Source organism: Schistocerca gregaria, chromosome 1 (genome assembly GCF_023897955.1).
Source record: "Schistocerca gregaria isolate iqSchGreg1 chromosome 1, iqSchGreg1.2, whole genome shotgun sequence".
Taxonomy (NCBI): domain Eukaryota; kingdom Metazoa; phylum Arthropoda; class Insecta; order Orthoptera; family Acrididae; genus Schistocerca; species Schistocerca gregaria.
Window position 1 is genome coordinate 1,041,427,496 of NC_064920.1, and position 25,955 is coordinate 1,041,453,450.

At 44.5% G+C, this 25,955-nt stretch overlaps 1 protein-coding gene across 1 annotated transcript in view; it reads left to right on the forward strand.

The window, feature by feature from the left end:
* The window catches only part of LOC126279923 (RNA-binding protein 24-B-like), a 320,643-nt gene that overhangs the window by 242,904 nt on the left and 51,784 nt on the right, over positions 1-25,955 (forward strand). The gene's annotated exons all lie outside the window — the stretch shown is intronic.

The window sequence follows — 25,955 nt, forward strand, 5'->3', positions numbered from 1 at the left end:
GCTGGCTTTGCTGATGTAGGTTTCAGTGCTCCTTAATTACGTTAAGCGACTGTGTCCGATTTCATCTCTCTCCATTATACAGTGAGATATCGATTTGTATCTGTGTTATTGTACGTACTGCAAATAAACTTCAACTAAGAGGGCAGTTTTCAAAGTAGGCTTTCAGATGAATTAAAGGAACTCATTTAGCATGTAAAATTTAACAACGAAGTCACCGATCGAATGGACGAGTTGATTTTTTAGAGCAGTTGGAGGCGATCAATGTGCGTTACCATTTTTCTCATTTATATCATTACCACATGAACTTCTAATGCGAAAGCCATTAAAAACCGAGCGTTTTTCAGCGAGCGGTGGAGACAGGTATATTGAGAATTACTGGAGGGACAGGAAAATAAACAAATGGACCAAGGAACAGAGCAAAGTGGATGGCGTAATTACGACTTTAATGAAAAGATAATGGAAGGGACAGGTAAGGAAGTGAATGTATGGCAGACGGCTCAAGGAGATTCTTTGTTGGATTTTAAGAGATAAGAAAAAGCCTAGACGATGGCTTAACGGAAATGGGTAGAAGCAGTAAGTAAATATGCACGATGACAGTGGGTGCTTACAGGTAACCACCGTAGGGGACGCGTTCAGCCTACATTGATACCCGTTGCTGTCACAGTTAGTACAAAATGCAACATGGTTTCGTGGGAGACATGTCAACGGAAGAGGTCAAGGAAGACAACAGCTTAACGAGATGTAACCAGCATCTGCATCAGTGACAAAGCATGAAATAACTGCAACACATTAATTATTCGTAACGCTCGCTCCGCTGCGTCTTTGTACATCGACCAAGTTCTGTCGGGCGGTTTTACGTAGAAGGTCGTCACAACGTGTACTCCGCGTATTAGAAAGTGATAGCTTCTCGTTTCCACATAGCAGTAGGATACGCAGCTGATTTCTGCCATCCGTTGTTGATCAGTGTCTACAGTCGCTCCACTGGAGTTCAAACACTGCAAGGGAAGGTGCCTCCTCCGTATCTTTCATTGTTGTGATTGTTATTGACTCTTTTTCCATCTTCAGAGCCGGTTATTAGCCTCGACTTCCTGATTTAGTTCCGACATTGTGGTGTTTTTTTTCCCTGGTCCGACTAATTTGTGGGTTGCATTCCCCATTTCGCCACCTGACTGGGAAACCGCACCCCTGCTTACATCACAGTCATGAACACAAAAAAGTTAAAAATTGGGAGGGGGGAGGAAGAGAGAGAGAGAGAGAGAGAGAGAGAGAGAGAGAGAGAGAGAGAGAGAGAGAGTCATAAAACTAAAAACTTCTACGCGACTGTGGTGAAGGACGGTTATTGAACTTCAATTCCCAAAGGTGGTGGGATTGTGAATCCCACCAAGTCGTTGGCAGTGCATCAGTGAATGGTCATGATGTTTGCGCTCTTTTACAACATTCTTACTACTCCAGCTGATGATTCGTGCCATATTAATTTTTAAAGCCAACTTGTACCTTGTTTTGGTTGAAGTAAATTATAAGTGGTGAAAATTTTAGTAAATATTAGAGACAACCGAAACACTGTTGGCATTTAAATTACAATTGTTGGGGTTCAGATATTGGGAAACACTTCTAATGCTGAAATTGAATTGAAAAAATGTTTAAACTATCACCTTATCGTCTCAGTTTTTTTTTTATCTCTGCGCGGCATTTTCTTGTGCTGAACTGTTTTTACGGGGTGTAGTTCCGGAGGTCTTGGAGTATAACGCCATGAGTCAGCTTTCAAACCACTGCAGTCGCATTCCCATATGTTGAAACTTAATTACATGAATGCGGCGAAAGTGACAACAAATGATTTTATATGGGGCGATAAAAAATTTGCTTTTCGACGGCCGCGCATTCCAGAATCGGTATGCCAATCGGGCAAAATTGACGTCAGCTTTGTCGCAATCATGCCGCCGACGCATCATGTTGAAGGTACCTGTTTATTACAACACTATGTCCTGTTGCGTGAAGAAGTCCGTAACTGCTTGCCGCACATCGTCCACTGAGAAATATCGTCGGCCCTTTAATTCCCTTTTTAAGGAACCAACATGGGGAGAGATTTGGATTGAAGAGCGGGTGCTCATATGCCCGCTACTTGAGTTCTGCGTTACGACATTTGCAATATGGGGACGTGCGCTATGATGAAGCAGCCGCACCCCTTGTCGCAATTTTCCACAACGGTGCTTTTTGACAGACATGCTGCTACCGACGTTTCTCCTTCGGCAGCCAAGAAAAGAATAACAGCAAGTTGATCCTGTTTGGACACATTTGGTAATAACGTCGCCACAGTTCAGGTTTCCACATTTACCGTACGCTCGTCGGAAAGACACGAATGCCATACTAATCCTTTGTCTGGATGTCGGAGTCGAGCTACGTTGCATAAACGCTGCAGCAACGCCCTCTGGCGGAAACTAAATTGCACTCAACTCCCATATTGTAATTATTAATATTTTAGGCAGGTTCACTAAATGCAGTTCAAGAGCTCAGACGAGAAATACGCGACGCTGGGTTTAAAATGCAAGTTAACAGTGGGACATATCTTAGTCGGTGTAAATATACACAGCGAAACGAGTGTTATGAATTATTACGCGAGCTAACGTGTTGCACTTCCTTCATAATTAGTAACTGAAGTAGACAGATTACATCTCGCTGCGCTGCGCTGTTTCACTGACACGACTCCCACAAGCACATGCTTTACTTTGTACTAGCTGTTGAAGCAACTGGTAGCAGCGTACGCTGAACCCGTCACACTCTGGTGGAGCTGCCCCTGCGTGTAACTCGTTCGACGACCAAACGGACAGGCGTGTGTTGCGGGCAGCGACAAATGAAGGCGCAAGCCGCGCGGTCAGCCGTATCGGAAATGCCATTAACGCAACGCGGCAATATCTCACACCCCCGACCGCATTACCTGCACTGTGTGGGAAATGCCCGCCATTTGCCTACCCCGTCCGCTTCCTACACGTGGCGCCGTTGACAATTTCTTTGCGACGAGAATGTATTGAACCTACTTTCCCCCCGTTCCTGCAGACCCATTTGCGGAAGAGTGATCACTTAGGCTGACCAACACATCAATTTCCGGTAGCTTTCGTGGCACTAACGTCATTACCGTCCGTCCACCACCGTGGCAACACGAGGCAGGAACGTTACTCAATTCTTATATTGACTTAATAATATATTCGGTAACTGATGGCTGTACCGCGATGCATTCCGTGAAACTCCACTTTGGGTATCCCACATTAAATAAATGACATTATTGTATTGACTTATTTGTTGTAGAATGATTTTAATGTGGAGAGACTATTCCCGTGATACACGGTTGATGTTAAAATCGAACATAACGGTACATCAGTCTCCAGTGACGTCACTCAGGAAGAAAGGAAGCGAAGTTAATGTTTTGTCTGAGACGAAGTCATCAGGTATGGGGGACAAACTTACATTTGGGAGGAACGGACAAGGAAATTTCCCGTGTCATTTCAAAGGAATCATCTTGGATTTAGGATAAGCGTGGAAGAAAACCGATATCTAGATCATGGGCCCTGGATATGAAATGCTGCTCTTCCGAAGACAAGTCCAATATCTTGCCACTGCCACCTCGCTTGGTGTCGTCCTTTAGAGCGCAAGTGTCACGTACGTTTACACACTTGAGTTTTAGGCTTGAAAATAAAGTTATAAATATAATTTGAACGTGTAGGGTGATTTGTTGTTCGATTGTCCAATTTTAACAAGTCTGCTTTGATTTTTGTATTAGGCGTGGGTGAATATCATATGGTAGTCATATTTTACATTTCGAAGCTTCCCTCATTTTCATGGTGCTGCTTTGTGGCGACGCACTCCGTTCAGACAGCGATATCTGTGTTTCACCTCGGACTGCAAATCATCTCTCTGATAAAAGAAACGAAATTTATAATATAGAACTAGGTTACTGCAAAAGTGTGAGTCGACCGGATTTAGTATTACCGCATTTCTAGTTGGATTAGCTTCATCAGTGAGTAATTCTCCTAAATGCGTAGTTAGACAGTGAGTGGCGCCTATACTGCCGTAAGCTACAGATTAGCCTCCACTTAGGTACTGGAGTGAAATTTATGGATAAAAAGATATCAACATCGTGCTATCAATCACATCGGTTTTTAAAAACGAACAAGCTGTGGGTAATGGATATAGGCAGCAGAAGCAGTTTGGTATGTACATTTAAAGACTCAGTACAAAGGGCCAGGCGTAACAAATATCTGCTTCCTACATCACACATAGAGTGGGGAGGGAGCGGTGTAAGGTGGAACGCTTGTGAAGAGGTTCGTTGCAGCAACTGTTTATTTTTCCATTTCCTCGTGGAAAAGATGAGCGACAGAAGCATGATACAATGCGGACTATGCAAGTCCGCCGGCCTGGCCCTCACCACCGACAGTCATGTCATCCTTGAATGACGTCATGGGATACGGTGTGAAGGGGCATGGGGTGAGCACACAACTCTCTCGGTCGTTGCCGGCTTTGCAGACCTCGTATCCGCAGCTTCTTATCCAAGTAGCTCCTCAGTTGGCATCACATTGCTGAGCCCCAGTCCTCTCAGCAAGGAAAACCCCCAGGCAGTACAGGCAACTGAACTCGGATCTTCGCATACCAGCCAACCGCGATGACGGCTCGTCAGCGGAGGCGGACACCGTACGGAGTGATAGTGATACATGGTGCCAAGGGTGACGGAGAAGGCTGAATGTATCAATCTAAAATGGGGAACCCTGGCCGACAAACTATTGGCTAGAAAAATATAAGCTATCCATTCGAACTTTTATCATTGGGATCGACCACAGTAGATTTGAAATTTTCTCGTTCTCTTCTTTTTCTTTCAAAAGGCTAAGCCCTGTCTTTGCAGCATCGGCTTGCTCTCTTCAGCAGACCTGTGCGTATATGACGATCATATTTTTAAAATAAGATGTTGTCGATCGGTCCCTCATTTTCCCCGCTAAGATTTTGTGTTGGGAAATTTTAATCGTGTGTGATTGAGTAGCCAACGAGTTTTGCTTTACGTCTACATGGACGCTCTGCAAATCACACTTAAGTGTCTGGCAGAGGGTTTACTGTATCAGTTTAACACTAATTCTCTATTATTCCAATCTCGAACAGAGTGCGGAAAAAATGAGCACCTATATCTTTCCGTGCAAGTTCTAATTTACTTTATTTTATTATGTTGATTGTATCTCCGTAAGTACGTCAGCGCCAACAAAATATTTTCGCTTCGGAGGACAAACTTGGTGATTGAAATTTCGCGAGAAGATCCCAACAACGCAAAATCATTTGTTTTAATGATATTTGTCCCAAATCTTTTATCGCGTCCATGACACTCTGTCCCCTATTTGTCGATAAGACATAACGCGGTGCTCTTCTTTGAGCTTTTTCAATGTATTCCATTAATTCTTATCTGGTAAAGATTCCACACCGCCTAGCAGAACTCCAAAAGAGGATAGACAGGTATAGTGTAGGCAGTCTCTTTAGCAGATCTGTTGCATCTTCTAAGTATTCTGCAAATAAAACGCAGTCTTTGGTTCATCTTCCTCACAACATTTTCCGCTTGTTCTTTCCAACTTACGTTGTTTGTAATTGTAATTCTTACGTATTTAATTGAATGTACGGCCTTTAGATTTGATTGATTTATCACATACTTAAAGTTCAACTGATTCCTTTTCGTCTATCCCGTATTCCCTCCACCTTTCAACTTTTTCTTCATTGCTTAGTACTGGCTTGACATCTGAGATCTCGATATTCATACAATTGCTTCTCTTTTCCCCTAGTTAAGCATGCTTCTACAGTCTTGCATCTGTACTCTAACTATTCCTGTTTAGCCATTTACACTTTCTGTCTTTTGTGCTTGTGGCGCAAGGATGCAACACACTTTAATTACAATTCAACCAATAGTAATGAACAATGTTTTTATTATGCTATTGAAAACCAAACATGACCCACATGTGAAATGGAAACCTTTCTTCACAAGAAAATAAGAGTCACTGCTTGAGTACAAGAAAATGAGAATCATTGCTTGACAGGTCCAATTGTAAGAGTAACACTGCATGTCTCCCATAAGAAGTTCTTTGTGTTGGCTTGTAGCTTTTATTAGTTCTTTCTTCTGCCCTAGTTCCTGTAAAACCATCTCATTCGGTTTTCTGTCAGCCCATCTAGTTCTTGTAATTCTCCTGAATTGTCTGAATCTACCGGTGGCAAATCTAGCAGAAAGCCTCTGAATTGCTTCGATGCCTTCCTTTGATCTGAGCTGGCGGGGATTCCAAACACTCGAGTAGTACTCAAGAATGGGTTGCACATGCGTTCTATACGCTTGCTCCTTTATAGAGATGAACTGGAATTCTATCAATAAACGGATGTCGACCATTTGCCTTCCTGCTCGTTCCATTTCATATCGCTGTGCAACCTTATGCCTAGATATTAAATCGACGTCTGTGGAATGGCAGGACGCCACTATAGCTGTATTCGAAAATTGTAGCATTGCTTTTCCCGCTCATCTGCATTAATTTACATTCTTCCATATTTAGAGCACGCTGCCATTCATCACAGAAAGTAGGAAATCTGCTCAAATCATCTCGTATCTTCCTACAGTCACTTAAAGAAGACTTAGTCCCATACACTACAACATCATTAGCAAACAATAGCAGATTGCTGCACATCCGATTTGTCAAAAAAAATTCAAATGGCTCTGAGCACTATGGGACTTAACTTCTGAGGTCATCAGTCCCGTAGAACTTAGAACTACTTAAACCTAACGTAAGGTCATCACACACATCCATGCCCGAGGCAGGATTCGAACCTGCGACCGTAGCGGTCGCGCGGTTCCAGACTGTAGCGCCTAGAACCGATCGGACACTCCGGCCGGCCCCATTTTTCATATCGTTTATGTGCTCGTATATAGAAAACAAGAGTGGACCTATCACACTTCCCTGGATCAGTCCTGACGATGCTTTCGTCGTCGATGAACACTCGCCTTCCAGGACAACGTACTAGAGTTTATTACTTAAACAATACTTGTTTATAGTTGCGTTCCGCGGTTTCTCTGCTGGGATGAAATCGTCGCACAAGGTTCTGTCGTACCATTTCGAACAACATAGCTTTTTTTTTTATTTTTTTTATTTTTAACACTGTCGCAACAAAGAGAAACGTGACCAGGAAATCGTCTTCAGCCTCGACAGGTATTCGTATACAAGACATTTCACACGAACGCACAACAAAAAATCAAGTGGGCTCAGATCGAATCAACAAGATCGCCACGAAAGAGGACGGCCTTATCCTAGCGACCTTCCATTTCATTGCTTCACTGGTCTACGCCGTAAAACACACGTCTCTGTCGTGACGTGCTGTAGACAGACAAGATATATAGAAGAGCAAGTGTGGTGCCACTAGGAAGATAGGCGTCGGGCAGTGTCGCGTGCTTGCCATCTGGAAGCGACTGAGCGGGTCGCTGGGAGCGGAGACTTGTCGTGGCCAGTCTTAATATAGCTATGGGAAGAGGCCTAGGCGCGTGTCGCCGCTATTTGTGGGGGTGCAGCCGGGCACCAGCCGCGCCACGCTTCCGTCGACCGTAACTCGGTGCCGATGTCTCGCGTTGCCCAAGAGGTGGCGAGAGGGCCTTGCTTTACTGGAGCAGGATACGGCGCCACTGTCTGCATCTGGCATGCTTGACGAGCACGAAACAAGCCACTGGGCAGAGACTTCTTCTACACAGAAGGTGTTCAGAAAGTCGGTGCCCAAACTAAAATTCACGACGACGGAGACAGGTACAGTTCGGTAAGCAACCAAGTGCCGGATATGTACAGGGTATATCAAAAAGAAACATCGGATTTGGCACCTCTGTATTTCTTAAACTAATAAACATATCCAATGAATTTTGTTCTTTGATGAATGGAAAACACAAAAAGTTTTTTTTCCGTACCTTTCCACAAGGGCAACGGCCTTGCCGCAGTGGATACATCGGTTAAGCGCTTTCGGGCGTGGTCGGCACTCGGATGGGTGACCATCCAGGCCGCCATGCGCAGTTGCCATTTTTCGGTTCAAAATGGCTCTGAGCACTATGGGACTTAACTACTGTGGTCATCAGTCCCCTAGAACTTAGAACTACTTAAACCTAACTAACCTAATGACATCACAAACATCCATGCCCGAGGCAGGATTCGAACCTGCGACCGTAGCAGTCGGGCGGTTCCGGACTGCGCGCCTAGAACCGCTAGACCACCGCGGCCGGCATCCATTTTTCGGGGTGCACTCAGTCTCGTAATGCCAATTGAGGAGCTACTCGACCGAATAGTAGCAGCTTCGGTCAAGAATACCATCTTACGACCGGGAGAGCGATGTGTTGATCCCACGCCCCTCCTGTCCGCATCATCCACCGAGGATGACACGGCGGTCAGATGGTCCACTCGTGGCTTTAAGACGGAGTGCTTACCTTTCCGTAAGTGTTCAATACGCCCCCCCCCCCCCCCCCCCCCTTGAGATGCCCGGCTTATGACAGTACGGTATTCAAATTGTCCCCACACTGCAGCGAGCGTGTCTTGAGTTACAGCTTCCACAGCTGCTGTTATACAGTGTCTCAGTTCATTCATTATTGTTGGTAACAGAGGCACATAAAGAGAGGCTTTTATAAACCACCACAAGAAATAATCACATAGTCAGGTCCGGTGACCTTGGAGAACAGTAATTGTAAGGCTGAATCATTTGGTCCAGTGCGACCGATCCATTGTTCAGTAATCCTTTGATTTAAAAATTCCCGCACTTCCAGATGCCAGTGTGGCGCTGCACCATCCTGTTGGTAAATGAAGTCGTTCGAATCAGTTTCCAACTGTGGGAAAAGAAAGTTCTCAAGCAAATCGAGATGTGTGCTCCCTGTAACAGTGTTCCCGGAAAAAAAAAGAAAAAAAGGACCATACACATTTTACCGTGAAACAGCAAAAAACACATAAAATTTATGACGTTTCACCTTTCCATTTAGATGGAATGTTGCCTCGTCACTACTCTCTAAGCGTGGAAGAAAACTGTCGCCGGCCGCGGTGGTCTCGCGGTTCTAGGCGCGCAGTCCGGAACCGTGCGACTGCTACGGTCACAGATTCGAATCCTGCCTCGGGCATGGATGTGTGTGATGTCCTTAGGTTAGTTAGGTTTAAGTAGTTCTAAGTTCTAGGGGACAAATGACCACAGCAGTTGAGTCCCATAGTGCTCAGAGCCATTTGAACCATTTTTGAAAACTGTCGTCCTCCGTCTAGCCAAGAACGAAATTACAGCACTATGTGACTTAACATCTGAGGTCATCAGTCCCCTAGAACTTAGGACTACTTAAACGTAACTAACCTAAGGTCATCACACACATCCATGCCCGAGACAGGATTCGAACCTGCGACCGTGGCAGTTGCGCAGTTCTGGACTGAAGCGCCCAGAACCGCTCGGCCACAACGGCCGCCGAAATTGCAGTACTTCACACGTTGTTGTTTGTCAAGTTCACGAAGAGCTTGCAGTAGCTGAATTTTGTATGGTTTCATGTGTAAACGTTGACGCAACACACCCCAGACGGACATCGGGGACAGTTTCAGCTACCGAGCTGCACGGCGAACGAATTTCTGCGGTCTCCTTGCGAAACTGCGGCGGATGCGTTCGACGTCTGTGTCAGACACTCGAAAACGGCGCGGCGATTTGCCTTTTCACAAACGTGTTTCTCGGAATTTTTCATGCCATCGTCTAATGCAGTGTGCTGTAGGAGGATCATCCATACCTAGTACGAAAGTCTGAAAAGTTTATTACTGACGCTAATGCGCAAAGATTAGAACACAAAACGTTTTCTGTCGTCCCGACATCATTATTACTAGAATAGAAGTGGCGCACACTGCTGCTACGTAGGGGGAACCATGTAAAACGCGAGAATTTGCTCTTCCCAACAGTACGTTGTTGACGCATATTTCGTAAATAACTTAATAGTTATGATTTTTTTTAATCGCATTATTCTTTTTGATACACTCTGTTTATTGACTGAGTACGATGTATCCAGGAGTGTGATTGTGCTTCAGTCCGTGTTTGTTCTCTTGAGTGTTGCAATGAATGTTGAAACTGAGCCCCGTTAACTTGAACACAGCGCCGGTACTGACGTAAATGGACGTCCGTGTTCGATAGAACAAGTGTAGCGTGTTCCATTTGTGTGTGTCGCTGCACAAATTCTGCAAGAAATCTTGCAAATAATTCCTCTTCTTGCTTGGTGAAGGAGTAGGAGTTGACCCTGAACAAAAGCAAATGTAACGTACTACGAATACGTTGACAGAAAGACTCTTTATTGTGGATTACACAATGCAGAACGATCACTGGAAACAGTTACTTCGAAAAAATATCTATGTCTGTGTGACGGAGCGATTTGAGACGGAACGACAACATAAAATTAATCTTGGGTAAGACTGATGCCAGGCTGAGATTCATTGGAAGCCCCGTCAAAAACTGTAGTTCCTCAACGAAGAAGGTAGCTCAAAAAGCATTCGTCCGACCAATACTTGGAATAATGCTCGTCAGTGTGGGATCCGCACCAGATGAGATTGATCGAGGAAATACAGAAGATCCAAAGAAGAGAAGCACATTTCGTTACAAGTCCGTTTAGTAAGCGCGAAAGCGTCACAGAGATGCTCAGACAACTCCATTGGCAGACGCTGCGAGAGAGGTGTACTGCATCACGCTATGGTGTATTGATAAAATCCCGAGAGTGTACGTTCCTAGAAGTTACAAAATATGTCGCTTCCTCCTTCGTATATCTCGGGAAAATACCATGAAGATTAAATTAGAAAGATTCGAGCCCACGCGGACGCTTGCTAGCAATCGTTCTTCCTGCGAATCTTCCGCGACAGGAACATGAAAAAGGGGAAGTGGGACGGGTACAGAGTATCCTCCGCCACACACCGTAAGGTGATTTGCAGATGATAGACGTAGATGCAGCGCTGTTTACTGGCTGAAAGTGAACTTCAGGGCGCCACACCAGAGGACGTCACAACACTACATATCTCAGATCAACTTTAGTGTTACAAAATTTGAATAAGATATATTTTGTTTATATCCTTCGTCACGGATGTGCTTTCTCATGCATAGTGCGCGCTCGATATGCTTTTGCTACATCTTATTACTTAAAGAAATATATTTGTTTTTCTCTTTGTCGCAATATTTGTCAGTTCAGGCACTGAATTTTTGAACGCTCTATATAGGGTGAATATTAATAAAACCGACAAACTGCAGGGACGGAAATGGAGGAAAAAAGGTCCTATAAACATGCGCCTGGAAATGGATCGTTGCCACGGTAGTTGCGAAAGTTCCTCTGATGACAAGTCGCGCTTTCCTTGTGTGTTGCAGAATGTGTGATCGTCGCAGAGTACTGCAAGCAGCAGAATGGTCCGCTACTCATGTCGGGAGCAAGCTTGGAAAAAGTTTGGCTCCCATTGCCTCTAATCGATCTCTTTCTTTCATTATCCGTTGGGCCGAACCAGTTCCCTTCTGATGTTGTCTTACGGACGACGTAGGACTTAGCGCGTACGCTGCAGCAACTCTGGCTTTAGCCTCTTCAGTGACAAGTCTCTCAGGGGGTGCAGCAACCCTTTCGTGAGTAACCGAACCTGTACGCAACAAAGTCGCATGCAGTGTCTTTACTATTTCCACATCCAAAGTTGCGTGTCTTCCCCTCTCCCGTATCCACCATCGTTGCACCATTACCGGCGACTGCCATACTTCCATCTCCTGGTTGCAATCCGAGCACGGTCAGATACGTGTAATCTCTGTGCCATCTTCACTTAATTCGTGGTTAGGGCTGCAACAAATAACAGATACGTAACAGTTTCGTAAGTGATTGATTTTACGTTGTTTGTGATAGGACAGCAGTAAAATAAAAATAGTGATATAATAATGGATCACCCTGTACATTTCGAATACATTTGTAACAACAGCAAGAAGGACAATGTTACGTACTGAAGCCAGTGGCGGTTAGTAACCACACATTCACCGTTATCTTGCAACGGGCTCGTTTGCTCGCTCGTGTGTAGTAGAACACTGCTACTCCGTTATACTTCCGCATATGTCAGTTTTCGGTAGTAATTGTGGACTACTCTGTGTATACAATAACCAGTTTTTATTGTAAAATCTATGGGTAAATAAATAATAAATCTCTTGTGGCTCACGGCATGGTGCAAGTATATTTATCTGGCGCCATTTCAGTCTGGGGCGTATCACCTTAAATGGATGCTGTCCGACATAATTGAACCCAAGTCCACCGAAAGAAAAGCTTGAAAAATACCATTTTGCTACGGAGGGCTACGATTGTTCAGGGTGGGGCATTAGTCGCTAGTAATCTCTTAAACTTTGTTTGCCTAGTGTAGCGTTAGTCAGTTATGACCTTTACTAGTGCGTAGTACCTATAAATCAGTTGACACTAACGGTTTTAGGTTGTCACGTTTTTCGTTATCTCAGGAACAGTGAGTAGAAATTTAGCTGCAGGGCAGCGTCTTTTTGTTTTGAAAAAATGATGGCCACATGACCAACAGTGATGTTTGTGATATATTTACGGAACGCTTTCCAAACTTTCAACCTCCATCTCGATAAGCTATTCGCAAATTAAATTTAATATACGAAGAGATTATCTCATAAGAGGATTTGCTCGTTCACGTAGGCCAAATTCTGTTACTAAAAAGAGAATCTTAATGTTCACACACAATGTTTCGTACAATCACCGACTAAATCTTACCGCATCGAATACTAAGAACAAGCCTACTAAGGATTCAGAAAAAAAGAGAAAATGAGACGATGTAGGACTACCTCACTTCAAGGCCTAATTTAAAATAATCCAGGTAGGGCTATGGAATTGTGCGAGTTGCGCACACTGCGACAAGAAGCCGATTCCAGGCGAGGAAGGGGGCGCTGAACGATTTATTGTTTGTGTGGAAAAATAGTCTCGAACTAATTGTCAGCCTCGGGTTTCGAGCAAAGTGTGGACCATCAGTCCGACGAGAAAGTGACTGTCTTTATGCCTCGGTTTGCTCCCTAATCTGCCTTATTTTATTTTCGTGGTCCCTACGCGTGGTATACGAAGGTGGCAATAGAATTGTTGCGTCGTCCTCTTTGAATAACGGTTCTCAAAATTTATCATTTACTTCCCAGAATATTTGTTTCGAAGGGGGGGGGGGGATGATATCCATGCCGAGTTATCGTGATTCTAGCATTGCTTCTCTGAATTTCTCCGATGTCAAGCCTATTTGTTAAGACTTCAAACACTGGAGCAGAACATTAGAAATGGTCACACTATGCTTTCCCAGAACTCTTCTAGGTCTCCCATTCGTCTTCCCCACTACTGGTCCCGCACTGCTTTCAAGATAGATCTTGGTGGAAGTAGTCTTCCTATACACATACGTTCAGACATACACTATGTGACCAAATGTATCCGGACACCTGCCTGAAAATGACTTACAAGTTCGTAGCGACCTCTATCGGTAATGCTGGAATTCAGTAAGGTGTTGGCCCACCCTTAACCTTGATGGCAACTTCCACTCTCGCAGGTATATGTTCAGTTAAGTGCTCGAAGGTTTCTTGGGCAATCCCATTCTTCACGGAGTGCTGCACTGAGGAGAGGTATCGATGTCGGTCGGTGAGGCCTGGCACGAAGTCGGCGTTCCAAAACATCTCAAAGGCGTTCTGTAGGATTCAGATCTGGACTCTGTGCAGGCCAGTCCATTACAGGGGTGTTATAGTCGTGTAACCACTCCGCCACAGGCCGTGCATTAAGAAAAGGTGCTCGACCGTGTTGAAAGATGCAATCGCCACCTACAAATTCCTCTTCAACAGTGGGAAGCAAGAAGGTGTTTAAATATCAGTGTAGGTCTGTGCTGTGATATTGCCACGCAAAACAACAAGGGATGCAAGCCCTCTCCATGAAAAACACGACCACACCATAACACCACTGCTTCCGAATTTTACTGTTGGCACTACACACGCTGGCAGATGACGTTCACCGGGCATTCGCCATACGCACACCCTGCCATCGGATCGCCGCATTGTGTACCGTGATACACACCACACAACGTTTTTCCACTGTTCAATCGTCTTAATATTTGCGCTCCTTACACCAATCGAGGCGTCGTTTGGCATTTACCGGAGTGAAGTGTGGCTTATGAGCAGCCTCCCGGACCATGAAATCCAAGTTTTCTCACCTCCCGCCTAAATTTCATAGTACTAGCAGTTGATGCTGATGCAGTTTGGAATTCAGTGTGATGGTCTGGATAAATGACTGCCCATTGCACATTACGACCCTCTTCAACTGTCGGCGGTCTCTGTCAGGCAACAGACGAGGTCGGCCTGTACGCTTTTGTGCTTTACTTGTCCCTTCACGTTTCCACTTGACTTTCACATAGGAACAGTGGACCTAGGGATGTTTAGGAGTGTGGAAATCTCCCGTACAAATGTATGACACAAGTGATACACAATCACCAGACCACGTTCGAAGTCCGTGAGTTCCGCGGAGCGCCCCATTCTGTTCTCTCACGATGTCTAATGACTACTGAGATCACTGATATATAGTACCTGGCGGTAGGTGGCAGCACAATGCAGCTAATATGAAAAACGTATGTTTTTGGGTATGTCCGGATACTTTTGATCACATAATGTTCCTCCCACCTGTAAATCATTGTAATTGAACGAAGACATGAATACAGATAGAATTTTACTTCGTGGGAGAATAGGTTTACCCAAAGAGTGTTGAAAAATCGAATGAAATAGATGTTCGTTTTTTGTAGCGATTTAAAAACAAGACCGAGAAACCGAAAACGGAAATATCACAGAATAATAAAAATAAAAGTTCATTTAGACAGCGTTTGCATTAGAATCACAAGTACAAGAGTACAAGAATCATCATGTTTTTCCACCTATTTTCTTTATTACTAATATATTCTGCCATGTTAACTGTAAGGGCAGCAAGTGAGCTGTGAATAAGGCTTTTGCTAACAGCGATTTAGATTGCACTCGGAAAACTGAAGCGACAAATGATGGATGCGTATTCGGAGCTGTGTTAGCTGCAACTTGAGTAACTCCTGTATATCATGAAGACAACTCAACAATCGTCACGTATGTCTTCATTTGAAACGACTGAAAATCAGAACATGAGTTCTCCTATTAGAAGACTTTTTTTTCTGACAAACGTTTTACCACGAACAAATTGAAAATGTGGTAGGCTTGATTATGTGGCAATCAGAGTAGTGAAAGAGTTGCAAATGTTTGCCCTGAAAACCGAACAACGGCTGTTAAAAATGTGTAAAGGTCAACAACAGCAGAGAAAAACATGAGATAGAGCGCGAACTAGACGTTTACTTGAATTTCGCTCCTCTGATCAATGTACGTGTGTCTTAGGAAGTCACTCTGACTTTGTGATTGTTTCGTCTGGAGACGCATTCTAATAACACTTCGGAAATACAACATCGATTTAAAAATCAGTTTCATTAAAATGCTCAAACCCTCCACGTTTACAATTCAGATGACTGTGATATATACGCAAAGTGAGGATTGATAAATGACTTAAAACAGACAGCTACAACTATGTTATCTGTCCCCAGAATGAGATTTTCACTCTGCAGCGGGGTGTGCGCTGATATGAAATTTCCTGGCAGATTAAAACTGTATGCCAGACCGAGACTCGAACTCGGGACCTTTGCCTTTGGCGGGCAAGTGCTCTACCATCTGAGCTACCGAAGCACGACTCCCGCCCGGTCCTCACAGCTGTATTTCTGCCAGTATCTCGTCTCCTACCTTCCAAATTTTACAGAAGCTCTCCTGCGAACCTTGCAGAAGTAAAGCTGTGAGGACCGGCCGTGAGTCGTGCTTCGGTAGCTCAGATGGTATACCACTTGCCCGCTAAAGGCAAAGGTCCCGAGTTCGAGTCTCGGTCGGGCACACGATTTTAATCTGCCAGTATGTTTCATATCAGCGCACACTCTGCTGCAGAGTGCAAATCTCGTTCTGGAAACATCCCCCAGGCTGTGGCTAAGCCATGTCTCCGCAGTATCCTTTCTTTCAGGAGTGCTAGTTCTGCATGGTTCGCAAGAGAGCTTCTGTAAAGTTTGGAAAGTAGGAGACGAGATACTGGCAGAAGTAAAGCTGTGAGTACCGGGCGTTAGTCGTGCTTCGGTAGCTCAGTTGGTAGAGCACTTGCCCGCGAAAGGCAAAGGTCTCGAGTTCGAGTCTCGATCAGGCACACAGTTTTAATCTGCCAGGAAGTTTCATATGTTATTTGTATTTACCCTGAGCATTCATTATGTGGACTGTAGTCAGTTGTATATTGCAATTTTTGTACCATTGCTTCGCGCTTGGAACGCAGTCGATTGCCGTAGTGAGTGTGATTTCGATATGGATTTTATGCCTGTTGCAACACTACTGAGATATATGGAAAAAAAAATCACTGTTGAATTCAGCCGTGTGTAAGTGCCTTGTGAGTGAATTTTGCCGCGGGTATGTTTGTTCAGACCCGTTCGTGACACCTTCGCGGCGCGACACTAAAGTTGAGGTAATTAATTAGCCATGTAGTGAAGTGAATGAATGCAGCTGCTCCGACTTGGCGCCAGTCTACTAGACGACACATCCAGCGAGCCGCCAGCCCAGCCAGTGTGTAATGCAATATTCTATTTCAGGCGCGAGAGCACGGCGGCCTGAAGGGTCGAAGGGCCACTGCCGGTGGCCGCCACTCCACGCGAGCGCTGATGACCAAGTCATCATCATCATGATGACGATGATTCAGAACACTGTGCCCTGTGAGCGACCCGATCGATCGTTCGTTCGTGTGCTGTGACTTTTTTTTTCCTTTTTTCTCTTCATCTTCATTAGTTTGTTTTAATATTTACCTTTTTTTACTTGCACGGTGGTGTCGTTTGCTGTGGAGGTTGAAGGTTTTATGTTTTACATTTTTTTTGGTGGGTTTTAATTGCTGTTGATGTTGGTTTAGGCTGGTGTGATTGTTTTTTATATTTATATAATATTTGGCTCCTTACTTGATTCACTGTTGTCATTACATGAGTGTAGTAGGTGTATTGGAGGTTTCAGTGTTGGTTTCCAAGTAGTCTGTAACTTGATAACCAGTGTCACAGATCGCTGTGCTGTATATTGTAATAACAGACAAGTTTTCACCTTAAACTATAGTGTTTGTATAACCGTGAATTAATTTGAAACAGGTTCTTGTTACTTGCCTGGACCGCGAAAGAAAAATCTCCGTTCTAAGAAAGTGTACCTAACATAATTGTCTTTAACAGTTGTCTCTAAAATCTATGATTCTAACATAATCTTGAAATTAATTTGCATCCTCTTAAAACAGTTAAACATAGTACTTTGCCTGTACTTGTCAATGAGACGCACATACTTGTACGTGAGTTTTGTAACTTCCTCCTATCAGATAACGCACCCGCCGATTGCAAGTACTATAACGGGATAGCCCACTTCGGGAGAGCACAGTGTAAAAGTGACTCACACGAGTATGGGAATTTGATGTGTAAGATGGTTGTGTTGCTGTGGAAGCGTGTGGTATTGACGTAGCGTTGGTGTACAGTAGAAGTCTATTAGCTAGCCTGTAACAGAGCAGAACACACACATCCTTCTTGCCGTGAGCGTGTGCTGTGTGTGTTTACACCCTATATAGCTGCCGTTCTGTACGTGCCACATCTCTCTCACTCAAACAAGTTTGCTGTGAATTTCTTTCCTGCTTTATTTCCTTCGCTTTATTTTTTTATGGTTGGTTTGAGTGTTTGGTATTGTTGGTATTTTTCGGGGTGCCTATTTTGAACTTGTGCTAAAAGATCTTTGCACATTTTTTTAAACAAATGTAAAATACAAGTGTGATATATTTAATCTTGCACACTATAATGTAGTGTATATATATATCTATTTTTTTCTTAGAAGTGCGGCATATATGCACACAGAAATTTGTGTGAGAGTAAGTGCAAGCCACTAGGTTAAATGGTTTCAATTGGAATCTACAAAGTATTCACTGTGTATCAGCTCTTCCTAGATCATTTTGATTTCCTGTCGCGGATACTGTTGCATACAGACACTTAATAGAAAAAAAAAACTGCGCACCGCTAAGGAAGTATCCGAACACGACAGAAATTGGTAATGTGATGTACCCAAGTGGTCACAAGTTCAGAAAAAATGGATTATTTATTCAAGAGAAAGAGCTTTACAAACTTAGGAAGTCAGCAACGCGTTGGTCTACCCCTAGCCCCTTGCGCAAGGTGTTATTGGGATTGGCATTGATTCATAGAACTGTTGGATGTCCTCTTGAAGGATGTCGCTGAATTACAGGGTGTCCGAAAAGTCTTTCCCTGATTACATAAATTGATAACTCAGGCTAGAAGTAAGATACAAATATGAAACAAGTGTCTAATTGTGTACAAACTGTCAAAGTTTTTTTCACACATCAGTAAACTTTTCCACATGAGCACCCTTGGTAGCACGTAGCATATCTAGGCGATATTCAATTTCCATCCACACATTAGCCAACATCACTTGAGGGATCGATTCAACGACTGTGGTTATCCTTTGCCGCACGGTTTCAAGATCTGGTACACGTGTTCGGTAGACCTCGTCCTTGACATAACCCCATAAAAAGAAGTCTAATGGGGTTATGTCAGGAGAGCGTGGAGGCCAAACCGTTGGCCCATCACGACCAATCCATCGCCCAGGAAAGGTCATATCGAGATAGGCACGGACGTCCAAACCCCAATGAGGCGGTGCACCGTCTTGCTGAAACAAGACATCGGGGTGATACTGAAGCAGCTGAGGAACAGCATACAGTTGCAACATGGCCAGATACACTGCAGATGTGATGGTAGCCTCAGCGAAGAAGAATGGCCCGATAATTCGATCGTGCAATAGCGCACACCAAACATTCACCTTTGGACTGCTTCTGGTGCACTCCATGACCTCGCTAGGGAATTGTGAACCCCAAATGCGCACATTAGGGCGATTCACTACTCCACTGACAAAAAAGGTCGCTTCGTCGGAAAAGCCAATTGGTTGGAGATAACCATCAGTGTCCTCAATACGTGATAGCATTTCGACCGCAGAATCATATCGACGTGTACTGTTATGGGCAACAAGGCCTGAACGATTTGCGCTTTGTATGCACGAAACAATAAACGTTTGTGTAAAATGTCATGGAGAGAGCTTTTTGGCATCTGTAATTCACGTGAGGCCCTGCGCACAGATTCCTTCGGACTACGCAGAAAAGAGTGCCTTACAGCTTCCACCCTGTCTGCTGAGGTTCTTGGTCGACCAGACCTCGGAAGGTCAGCAACCGATCCTGTGTTCTTGAACTTCTCATACCAGGTTTTAATGCTCTTGACATCAGGTGGATTCCTTCCAAATGTTGTCTGGAAGTGTCTCTGCACTGTGGTTGGTGATCGTGTCTTATGGTACCACAGGACACACTGTGCCTTCTCCTGATTGGTTAACATGGCTTCTTGGGCACTGCACCTCATCCACTGCTTCTATACTGCGAACCTAAAGCAGAAAAAAAAAACCTTTGATAGTTGTGAACAATTCGACACAATTTTCATATTTGTATCTTACTTCTAGCCTGTGTTATCAATTTATGTAATCAGGGAAAGTCTTTTCGGACACCCTGTATGTCCAACTGGCGTGTTAGTTCGTCAAAATCCTGAGTTGATTGGAGGGCCATGCCCAAAATGCTCCAAACTTTCCCAGTTGGGGATGGATCCTGCGAACTTGCTTGGCAAAGTACGGTTTGGCAAGCACGAAGACGAGCAGTAGAAACTCTCTCCGTAATCAAACTGGCATTATTTTGCTGAAATGTGTGTCCAGTATGGCCTGCCATGAAGGGCAGCAAACAGGGCGTAGAATATCGTCGACGTACAGCTGTGCTCTAAGAGTGCCGCACGTCACAACCAGATGGGTTCCGCCTACGAAATGAAATGCCACCCCAGACCATCACTCCTGGTTGTCGGGCCTTAGGGGAGGCTTCAGTCAGGTTGGTATGTCACCGTTGTCCGGGCGTCTCCAGACACGTCTTCGGTGGTCATCGCGACTCAGTTCGAAGCGAGACTCAACACCGAAGACAGTTCAGCCAGTGAGATTCCAGGCTGAAGACCTGTCTCGAGAAGCCCCGGACTGTCGCCCGACATCTTCCAGCAATGGTCTGGGGCGCCATTTCTTTTCATAGTAGGACCCCTTTGGCTTCAATAAGCGCCAAATGTGGACCAGCGCGTTATTGACCTACTCAATTTGTGAAGCCTCTTTCTCTAGTGTAAAAAAATGGTTCAAATGACTCTGAGCACTATGGAACGTAACTTCTGCGGTCATCAGTCCCCTAGAACTAAGAACTTCTTAAACCTAACTAACCTAAGGAACCCACACACATCCATGCCCGAGGCAGGATTCCAACCTGCGACCGTAACGGTCGCTCGGGTCCAGACTGTAGCGCCTGGAACCGCTCGGCCACTCCGGCCGGCTCTAGTGTACATTATGTAATTTTTCTGAATCTGTAACCATCTTTGTCTTTACATGTACATCACATCTAGCGATTTCCGACCCATTCGGTAAATCATTCTTGGTGCGTCGTTTTCGTTGCTTCGAGTGTATTATGAATCATTTAACGCCGACTGGTATTTTAGCTTGTGGTAGAATTAGCGGGTTAGGCCCGATAATATTCCTGACATTTCATACGATATGCTAAAATGAAAATGAAATGAAGCAGGCAGAAAGGAATACAAACATCTCAAAAATGAGACCGACAGAAAGTGCAAAATGGCTAAGCAGGACAAATGTAAGAATGTAGAGGCGCCTATCACTAAGGGTAAGATAGAAACTGCCTACAGGAAAATTAAAGGGATCTTTGGAGACAAGAGAACCACTTGCATGAATATCAGGAGCTCAGACGGAAACCCAGTTCTAAGCAAAGAACGGAAAGTAGAAAGGTAGAAGGAGTATATAGAGGGTCTATATAAGGGCGATGTTCTTGAGGACAATATTATAGAAATGGAAGAGAATGTAGATGAAGATGAAATAGGAGATATGATACTGCATGAAGAGTCTGACAGAGCAGTGAAAGACCTAAATCGAAACAAGGCCCCGGGAATAGACAACATGTCATAAGAACTACTGACAGCCTTGGGAGAGCCAGGCCTAACAAAACTCTAACATCTAGTGAGCAAGATGTATGATACATCAAGACTTCAAAAAGAATATAATAATTCCAATCCCAAAGAAAGCAGGTGTTGACAGATGTTGAAATTACCGAACTATCAGTTTATTAAGTCATGGCTGCAAAATACTAACGCGAATTCTTTACAAACGAATGGAGAAACTGGTAGAAGCCGACCTCGGAGAAAAAAAGTTTGGATTCCGTAGAAATATTGGAACACGTGAGGCTATAATGACCCTACGACTTATCTTAGAAGCTAGATTAAGGAAAGGCAAACCTACGTTTCTAGCATTGTAGACTTAGAGAAAGCTTTTGACAATGTTGTCTTTCACATTCCGAAGGTGTCAGGGGTAAAATAAAGGGAGCGGAAGGCTATTTCCAATTTGTACAGAAATCAGATGGCAGTTACAAGAGTCGAGGGGCATGAAAGGGAAGCAGTGGTTGGGAAGGGAGTGAGACGGGGTTGTCGCCTCTCCCCGATGTTATTCAATCTGTATATTGAGCAAGCAGTAAAGGAAACAAAAGAAAAATTCAGAATAGGAATTGAAATCCATGGAGAAGAAATAAAGACTTTGAGGTTCGCCGATGACATTGTAATTCTGTTAGAGACAGCAAAGGACCTGGAATAGCAGCTGAACGAAATGGACTGTGTTTTGAAAGGAGGATATAAGATGAACATCAACAAAAGCAGAACGAGGATATGGAATATAGTCGAATTAAATCGGATGATGCTGCGGAAATTGGATTAGGAAATGAGACGTTTAAAGTAGTAAAGGATTGCTATTTGTGGAGCAAAATATCTGATTATGCTCGAAGTAGAGAGGATATAAAATGTAGACTGGCGATGGCAAGGAAAGCATTTCTGAAGAAGAGAAATTTGTTAACATCGAGAATAGATTTAAGTGTCAGGAAGCCGTTTCTGAAAGTGTTTGTATGGAGTGTAGACTTGTTTGGAAGTGGTTTAGACTAGAAGAGAATAGAAGCTTTCGAAATGTGGTGCTATAGAAGGATGCTGAAGATTAGGTGGGTAGGTCACATAACTAATGAGGAGGTATTGAATGTAATTGGAGAGAAGAGAAATTTGTGGCCGAGCTTGACTAGAAGAAGGGATCGGTTGGTAGGGCTTATTCTGAGGCATCAAAGGATCACAAATTTAGCATTGGAGGGCAGTGTGGAGGGTAAAAATCGTAGAGGGAGACCAAGAGATGAATACACTAAGCAGATTCAGAAGGATTTAGGTTGGGAGATGATGAAGCTTGCACAGGATAGAGTAGCATGGAGAGCTGCATCAAACCAGTCTCTCGGCTCCATACCTCAACAACAAAAATGCTTAAAAGGTTTCATATTCACGAAATTTAGAAATGTCAGTAGAAAATTCCCCAATTGAACAAGTTTAGGCCCTTTGTTTCTGGGAAAGAGAAAGTTAAATCACGGTTTGAGAGTTGCACGAGAGTTGTTGCTGAGTTCTCTGCAGTAAAGGGGTTTTATAGACTACCGGTGTGAATCTTTTACGCCGCACTGCGTCATATAAATAAGTCAGATATGGTTTGTTGTGAAGAGAACCTCAAGATATATTGGAGAACTGTCTAGAGCTGTTAATTAAAGGTAAGTTAGATTGGATAGATAGATCGAATGGCTTATGAAGAGGTACTGAATCGAACTGCGGGGAAAAGAATTTTATAGGACAACCGAACTAAAAGAAGGGCTCGGTTAATAGGACACATCATGAGGCGTCAAGGAAATGCCCATTTGGTAATGGAGGAAAATGTGGTACGGTAAATATTGGTGGAGACCAAGTTGCGAATTCTGCAAACAGTTTTGAATGGATGGAGATAAAGAGACTCGCACAAGATAGAGTAGGGTAGAGAGCTGCATCAAACAAGTATCATGGCTGAAGACCATAACAAAAACAATATGCGTATCTACATCCTGGCAGAGTTCAGCAGAATAATTCTGGCATTCAGTCCAACCTTTATCGTGGTAAATAATGATTACTGAAACACGTATTAATAATCACAATGCAACAACTCTATAGGAATAATACTTAGAACAAGACGAGAGTGTATGGAGATAGTCTAATGTAGAGAATCAAAACTAGTGTAAGAAACAGCAGCAAGGAAAACCACAAACAGCAACATTAGAATTGACTTCCCGTCAACACTAGTGAAGTACGGCAACGTGGCAGTGGTATCCAGCAGTCAGCAGTGACCCTACAGAGGATGTACCAAGAGATGGTCAAGTCCCACATAGCTCGCACACAATTCACGGACGTGCCAAAACGTCACGACTACCTGGTTAACAGCGTATTGGTCCATCTTTGGAACGAAATTCAGCACTGATTGTGACATAGATTCGACAAGTCCTTGATAGATTTCAGGAGATAACATAGCACTAGATGTCTACACACAGAGGTCACTCAGTGGTCGGTGGTTTGTGGGCGCTGAGCTGGAATCTGATAGCGTCCCAAATGTTTTCCATCAGGCTCAGATCAGATGAATTTGCTGACCAGGACATCATGTTCCTCAAACCATTGTAAACACGATTCTGGCGTTGTGTCACGGACTGTTATCCTACTGGAAGATTGCATCGCCTTCTGTGAAGACATCAAGCGTGAAGGGATGCCGATGGTGTGCAGTTACGTCCAGGTAGCCTTGTCATGGTGCTTACCACCACCACTATCACGGATCCCATGGAAACCCAGATGAATGTCCCCCATGGCACAATACTGACACCATCAGCCTTCGTCTGTGGTGCTTTTCATATTTCGAGAAGCTTTTCGCCTGGTTGACGGCGTATCCGAACTTGACTCTCGACTTTTTGCAGTAAAGAAACCCACAGTCCAATCTCGATGATGCCATGCCCACTGTAATTGTAATTGACTAAGGCGTTGGTTCACCACGGAGACTAACAGCGGCGTATGCTGCGGAGCTCTGTGTTCAACCACGTGCGCTAAGCAGTGTGCTCAGAAACACATAATGCCTGCAATAGCTTTGTACTCTATTATCAAATCTGCCACAGATCATCTGCTATCCTGCATTACGGAGCGGGCAAGCCTCCGATCTCTACGTCCTGTGACGAATGTGGACGTCCAACATTTTTTCACATACTTGTGGTTTTGCCGGCCTTCAACCACTTCCCCTTACAAAGTAGCTTGTGTGAATGGATTTCCCATTTGCGACCCAGTGTAGTTCAGGCTGTTACAATGGTCACGGTTAAATAAGTGAACCTGACACGCTAGCCACCTAAGTGGCGTGACATCGAAAGACTTTGGAGAGAGACTGCATTATTATATTACCATTTGAAACGACATCCGTTGGGTACAATTTCACAACTGATGGCGCCGCTTTCGTCAAATGGAGAATTTCCGTTGTTGACGAATGTCTGGAGCAAATGCTGAAGGTGCGTCTGCCGTACCGGTGGTGAGAAGAGTATTCTCGAGTCTCTTTACAAGAGAGGACAGCCAGCCAACCCTTGGTTCGCACAAGAAGAATGCGGCAGAATATGGCTGGAAGTACTCGCCGCCGTCAACGGGGTACACTCACCCTCGTGTTGGCAACTGAGGAGCTACGATGGTCGTTCAAAATGGTTCAAATGACTCTGAGCACTATGGGACTTAACATCTGAGGTTATCAGCCCCCTAGACTTAGAACTACTTAAACCTAACTAACCTGAGGGCATCATACGCATCCATGCCTGAGGCAGGATTCGAACCTGCGACCGTAGAAGCAGCGCGGTTCGGGACTGAAGGGCCTAGAACCGCTCGGTCACAGTGGCCGGCTACGAGGGTCTTTCAGTAAACAATGCAACACGTTTTTTCTCGGTCTGTTTCGACTGAAAAATGCGTAGTTTGTTTTGGGACTTCGTCGAATATTTCCACTCCAGTCCCTGTAGGTTGATGGAGTTCCGATCGTTGACGGCGCTATATGTAGCCTTTAAAATGGTGTCTGTAACGGAGGTGCGTTCCGAGCAGAGAGCTGTCCCTGAAATCCTTTCAGGGGAAAATCAGTGCACCGCACATTTCCATAGGCGCTTCCTGAATGTCAGCGGAGATCTGGCTGCGAACAAAAGCATGGTGAGTCGTTGGGCGTGGCGTCTGTCGTCATCACAGACAGCTATGTCTCCTGTAGTGTCGGAACGTGCGGACACTCTCATTCGAGGTGATCGACAGGTCCCAATCAAACACCTCACTGCCCAATTGGACGTCTCTGTGCTGACACAGTCGTCCACCAGTTGGTATACTCGAAGGTGTGGGCCCACTGGTGTCCTTGCCGCCTAACAGAAGAGTATAAAGAGCAACGAAGGACCATCTGTGTGGTCCAATGAAGGATGCACTCAGCGGGAAGCAGTACGTACAGAAAATGGTGAGGTTATTGATGCAGCAAGACTAGGGCTCCGACGTCGACTAGTGGAGTACGGCATGTAGACATCCAGGGTCTCCGAGTAAGGTACCATAAGGCCATCGCATTGACGGAGATTATGTTGAAACATAGAATTTTGTAGCTAAAAGAGTGGGGAGTAATATGGTGTGTTGGAATCGTGAATGAAAGCATTCTACCTCCAGAAGAAACAGTGTTGCATTACTTACTGAGCGCCACCCGTACTTGACCTAGTAGTAGCGGCTCCAGCTCACGAAAACTGACAATGGCCGGGAGAGCAGTGTGATGACCCAACGCCCCTCTGTATCACATCCAATGACGCTGTTGGCACAGGATGACGCGGTGGTCGGTCGGAACCGATGATCCGCCGA